Source organism: Lathamus discolor, chromosome 5 (assembly GCF_037157495.1).
Source record: "Lathamus discolor isolate bLatDis1 chromosome 5, bLatDis1.hap1, whole genome shotgun sequence".
NCBI classification, from domain to species: Eukaryota; Metazoa; Chordata; class Aves; order Psittaciformes; family Psittacidae; genus Lathamus; species Lathamus discolor.
The window spans coordinates 10,087,017-10,093,294 of record NC_088888.1 but is presented as its reverse complement, the minus strand read 5'-3'; positions in this window follow the sequence as shown (position 1 = coordinate 10,093,294).

Genomic DNA, 6,278 nt, shown 5'->3' with positions numbered 1-6,278 from the left:
AACATCATGAAGTCTGCTAAGAAGGACTTCTGAGTGGCAGATAGCCAGGCATCTGACACTGAAGAGTCCCTTCCTCTTTTCCTTCCTGAAAGGCAGTTTCACCAAAAAGACTGATTTTTCGCACCACCAAAGAACTAGGCAGCACCCTCTGCAATTACCAGGGTGTCAGGTCAAACAAAGGCAGGTGCTTCTCAAACAGCACTTAATCATGGAACTCGTTGTGACAGAATGCTGTGGCAGACAAAAACGGACATAAATCCAAGAGGCAAAGAGATGGTTGCAGAGTGGATGTGGTAGTTTGTTTCCATGAAACAAGAGAGCCTTTGTGAAATCCATAGCACACAAGGTCCCTGTGTTGCTGCCTCCTACAAGCTTGGAGACTGCTGTGTTTCTCTTTCCTGCACCCTCCCTGTATCCTGTCCCTGCAATACAGTGCTGTCTGGTTGGTACCATGACCTACTGGGCCTCACATGCAGGAGGTGTGCTGCTGCTGCTGCTACTGCCAGCATTGGGAACACAGGTAAGTCCTTACTCAGTCCCACTTGGGCCAGTGACGTGAGGCCACCACGTCTATGAACTCATGACCACTTCCACTCGGCTTCCGCCTTCAGCTAGCAAATCATATTGTTCCACAGCTTCCTCTCCTCCCTGAACATTTCGCATGCAGCTACATGGAGCAGAAGGCAAAACTAGGTAACAGCATGGATGGGCTGCGGCTGTAGCACTGCTGTGGACCAAGGCAAAGAAAAGGCTGCTCTCCCATCTTTATACCGTGACTGCTCTGGAGTGGTTTCACTATTTCCCTGTGGACATTTGGGCACTCAGGGCTCAGAGGCTCAAATAAAAACCATTTCTACCTTTCCTTCTCACTGAGAAGAAGGAAGCCTGAACATGGGGCTTGCCCCAGCAACCAGCCCTCCAGGAACCCACAGCTGGGCACCCGCTCCTTGTGTAAACCTGAACACGGCACACACAGAGCCAGCTCCCCTGTCCATACACATGCCACACCCAGCTCACAGATTCAGAGCACCACAGAGCTCGTGGTCACTGGGAGGCAGTGGTGCCCAGCAGGGCTTGCTATCCCAGAAGTTAGCTCCCAAGATGTCTACACACCTCGTGTAGCACCTCCCTGTTTCCCAGAGCACTGGGGACAGAGGCACCCAGTGACTTTCTGGGGAAACACCTCCATCTGCCCCCAGTGAGCACCAAGCCCCAACCACCGAGTCCTGCTGGGCTCGGTCAAGTCCCCAAGGAGCAACTACTAGGGATCAGTGATACCTGACCTTCTAAAACCCACAGTGCCCATCTTTCCATTAACTTCAAATATCCTAGACAGCAGACAGCTGATTACACATACATTTTAGTGTACTCGTGGGAAAGCAGCATTTTATGGGTATTGCTATTTTCCAAGCATTATGAATACTCAATCTCTTTCAGAGGTACCTGCTGGCTGTATTTCAAAGATGCTGAGATGACATTTATCTGTCATCAAATGTACTTGTTTGCAAACTGTGCAATGCCTAAGCTTTCTCTTGTGGAAAAATGCAATTTTTGGTCTATATAGTTGTGACAAAAAAGCCTTCCAAACGTGAACTGAGAATACGAATATGTAAATATAGATGCAAATTGTTAGCCAACACACTCTCTTGATGATAGAAAGATGGAAGCGTGGACAGCCATCCTGGGAAGAATACAGGGATATTGTCCGGGAACCTCGGGATCATGTTAGGAAAGCTACGGCCCTGTTAGAATTAAAATTGGCTACGGATATGAAAGGTAACAGGAAGGGATTCTATAGGTACGTAGTGAATGAAAGACAGACTAGGGACAATGTGGGCCCTCCCCAGAAGCTATCAGAACTGGATACCCTGGATTTGGAGGAGGCTGAGGTTCTCAATTACTTCTTTGCCTCAGTCTTCACTGGCAAATGCTCCAACCACACCGCCAAAGACTTGCAAGGCAGATGCAGGGACTGTGAGAATCAAGTCCTTAGGCCCACAGTAGGACAGGACATGGTTCAAGACCATCTTAAGAACCTGAACTTGCACAAGCGCATGGGAGCTGATGAAGTCCATCTGTGGGTCCTGAAGGAGCTGTAAGCCACTGCCCATCGTATTTGAAAACTCATGGCAGTCAGGTGACATTCCCCATGACTGGAAAAAGGGAAATATAACCTCTAGTTTGAAGAAGGGGGATATAGATGACCCAGGGAGCTACAGACCAGTCAGTCTCACCTCTGTGCCTGGCAAAATCTTGGAGCACATTCTCCTGGAAGGCATGCTAAGGCACAGGAAAAACAACAAGGTGCTTGGTGACAGCCAGCATGGCTTCACTGAGGGGAAATCCTGCCTGACCAATTTGGTGGCCTTCTATGATGGGACTACGGAACTGATGGACAGGGGTAGAGCAGTTGATGTCATCTACCTTGACCTGTGCAAAGTGTTCCACACTGTCCCACACGACATCCTTGTCTCTAAATTGAAGAGACATCAATGTGATAGATGGACCACTCGGTGGATAAAGAACTGGCTGGATGGGCGCATGCAAAGAGTTGTGGTCAATGGCTCAATGTCCAGCTGGAAACCACTAGTGAGTGGTGTCCCTCAGGGATAGGTGTTGGGACAGGTCTTGTTCAACATCTTTGTCAGTGACATGGACAGTGGGATTGAGTGCACCCTCAGCAAGTTTGCAGATGACACCAAGCTGTGTGGTTCGGCTGATACGCTGGAGGGAAGGAATGCCATCGAGAGGGGCCTCGACTGTAGTGACAGGACAAGGGGTAACGGTTTAAGATTTAAACAGGGGAAATTTAGATTGGATATAAGGAGGAAGGTCTTTACTGTACGGGTGGTAAGGCACTGGAATGGGTTGCCCAGGGAAGCTGTGAATGCTCCACCCCTGGCGGTGTTCAAGGCCAGGTTGGACAGAGCCTTGGGTGACACGCTTTAGTGTAATGTGTCCATGTCCATGGCAGGGGGGTCAGAACTAGATGATCTTAAGGTCCTTTCCAACCCTAACTATTCTATGATTCTATGATTCTATTCTATAAATACACAACACGTAAGAAGACTCAGATGACAAATGCGTTTGTAATGGAACCCATTGGTCATCAAAAGCACCATAGGTCAACAGTTTCATGCCTTGCACTCAAAAGCTCATTTTCTAAAGCGTAGATGAATATAACTGTCTAAGAATGCTGAGTGTTAAGTGTTGCACAGAATCTAGATGAACAGCTATGGACTCCATGGGATTTTTATGCTCCTGTGCCTGTTCTACAAACTATGGAGGAACTGTAAAATCAAAACTATTCAGAGGGGGCTTGATCTGGATGTCACTGATGGACAACAGTGATGTCATTCTACGAGCATGTAGAATATTCCGTAGTGAATATAGAGTATCCATGATCAATGTGAATGGACAGCCACGTCAGGCTACTTGTGATCAGTTCTGAAAATCAGAGTAGCATCACCAGAACTTTCAGAGGATCGTTCCAAGATTCTTTTTTCTTAACTCCCTCTCCTCAGGATCATAACACGAGGTAGGGTCCACACAAAGGAGAGATGAAAATCACTATGGTGATTCTCACCATCTGGTGTACATTTACTGCAGGTAGTGAGCAGCCTGCAAACACCAGGCAGCCCTTCTCCTGTATGTCATCTGCTATGCACAGACACCCTGTTTGGGTGGAGTGACAGAAGAGGCACTGCTTGTTCCCAATTTTCATTGCATGCCCTGGGATGAGAGGCTTGCAGCTGTTAAGCACTTCAAAGTTCAACAGCATGATTGTACCAAGACTCTAATTCCCATGCAGAGACAACCCTTGCTGCAATCAATAGGAGAGAAGCTGGCTGAAGAGCCAGACAGCAGCACAGAGGGCTGAGGCAGTAAGTGGCTAATTGACTGGGGGAGCACACATCTTGGCGTGGTAAGCACACCATGCCAGACTGCACCAGAGCTCAGCCCTGGAGTTACTGCCGTCTCCTGGCACCAGTGTTACAGTTGAGACTGTAACACAGGTTCACGTAATTCTCTGTCAGGCTTCATGCTGCCACCAACATGATGCTGGAGAACAGGCATGACGGGTTCACAAGTGGGGAGCCCTAATAAGACACTAATATAGATTATGCATGAGAAGAGCGAGGTACCACCATACTGCACTGGCAGCAGAAATGACATTACTTTGTTCTCATGATCCATCTCCTTGTCCTGGATAGGTGGGAGGTGTAATGGAGCTACTGGCTCATGAAAACCCCTCTCAGACACCTTGCCACTATCAACATGATGCTGGAGAACAGGTGAGATGGGTTCACAAGTGGGGAGGCACTTGGTCACTGGGAGGCAGTGGTGCCCAACAGGGCTCGCTATCCCAGGAGTAAGCTCCCGAGATGTCCACATACCTGGCTCCCGGTGGGCTCAAGCAATCCCCCAAGAAGCATTCAGATGAGACCTCTAATGTCCTCTCTTTTGAATTTAAAATCAGACATATGATCCAGGTGATAAGCAGCACCCATTCAGCTGCACACCTCCACATGATACAACAGACTGGGACAGACAGAATGCAGGCAGTACTTCCTAAACCTCTTGCAGCAGATGGATATTTTCACAGACAACAGCTATCAACAGATTCAGTGTTCACTTGACTCTGAGACTCAGAAGCCACGGCTGAGGAGAGGTCATGCCACAGGTCAACCCTACCTAGCTGAGAAATGAAGGCTTCCAGCACTTTTACAGCTGCAGCATAGATCACTGGGTGCTTTGAGTTCAGGTTCTCAGTCACTGCTTCTGCCAGAGACACCAGCACTGGGTGTAAGGCATCTCTGAGCATGGATGTCATCCAAGCCAATGCCTCCAGTGCCTGCTGCTTCACTTTCTTGTTGCCGTCCTGAATCCTCAGGACATAAAAATCAAAAACCTGTTAAGAAAACAAACAACATGAGAGCTGGATTAAAATGTCTTTGTTTCAAGAAGGGATGTGGGAACAAGCACCCAGCAATGTAGAAGATGAATGGAATCCTTTCTGTCTGCTCAGCGCTTGCTAGCACAATTTCACTCCTTTCCTGCACTCACTGTAGTGGTTGCACAACCCCACGCTGCTTAAAAAGATTTCCGTATTTTATGAAGAGGATTGGGTGGGGACAGGATAGATCATGTGCTGTTTACCTACTATAAATCTTTACATTAATCCCATCTTAATAATGCAAAATAGTATTTTTGGCATAGAGGTATGAAATCATGATGCCTCTTTTTTCATAGAGCGCTCTCAAGTACTGAGGGTAGTTCTGATTTTGAGAGAACTGGGACTGGAGGACATCCAAGTTTTGTTTGATCTCAGAACCTGCATCTGGAGAAGTGCAGGGCTCTGTTGACCTCTCCAGGACCCAGACCATTTGCCTAGCTAACAGGCAGACTTCTGAAGTTTACTGTGCTGTGCAGTACTCCTTAGAGCAGGTCCCCTTGACAGCCATGTTAACAGGCACCATCTTCTGGACAAGCGAAAAAAAGCAGCTGCTGGCAGGAGAAGGAAGAGAGGATCTGCCTCTAACTGTCTTCCTCCTCTTTCCAAAGAGAACAGAGGATCCCCAAAAAGGGTGAGAAGAGGAAAGGGATGAGGGTGGAAACAAAGAGGGCAGAGTTGTGTCTGCGCAAGACAAGATAAAGTTGACAGGAGCAACCCAGCCTTATATTTCTTTCTCCAGCCCAACCCATTTTCCTTCTACAGAGTAAGTGCCAAGCTTTCAGGGGCTGGATTTTCTTTATTTCAACCCGAATGACAGGAGGACATAGATGAAGCTACAACAACAGTAAATTCTCTCATCATCCCATGAACAGCACCAAGAGGCACCTGCCAGAGAACTACATCTGGATGGAAATTATTTGCCCTGAAGCCTGGAGCTGAATTAAATTATTCTATCCCAAGCAACCGGCACGCAGTGCCAAACACACTGAGTTAACTTTAATGGTGCAGGCTTGGGAAGGGAGCTAACGGGAAAGGAGCAATCGAGGTGCCCCGCATACCTGGACACTGACAGTGGTGATGAACCAGGGGCTGCTTTTGCAGTGATCTCGGAGGAGCTGCACTCCCTCCAGTCGGGACTGAAAGTCCTCAGCTGTCAGGAGCCTGTAAAGCTTCATGAACTCTTCAGTTTCCTCCACAGCCTGAACTGACGGGTGATGGACTCTCTGACAGGGTAAGCTGGGCACACCAGAGCCAGACCTCAAACTGCGAAACAGAAACAAGATAAGACCTTTTCCTGTTAATATCTGCAGTTAATTGTGAG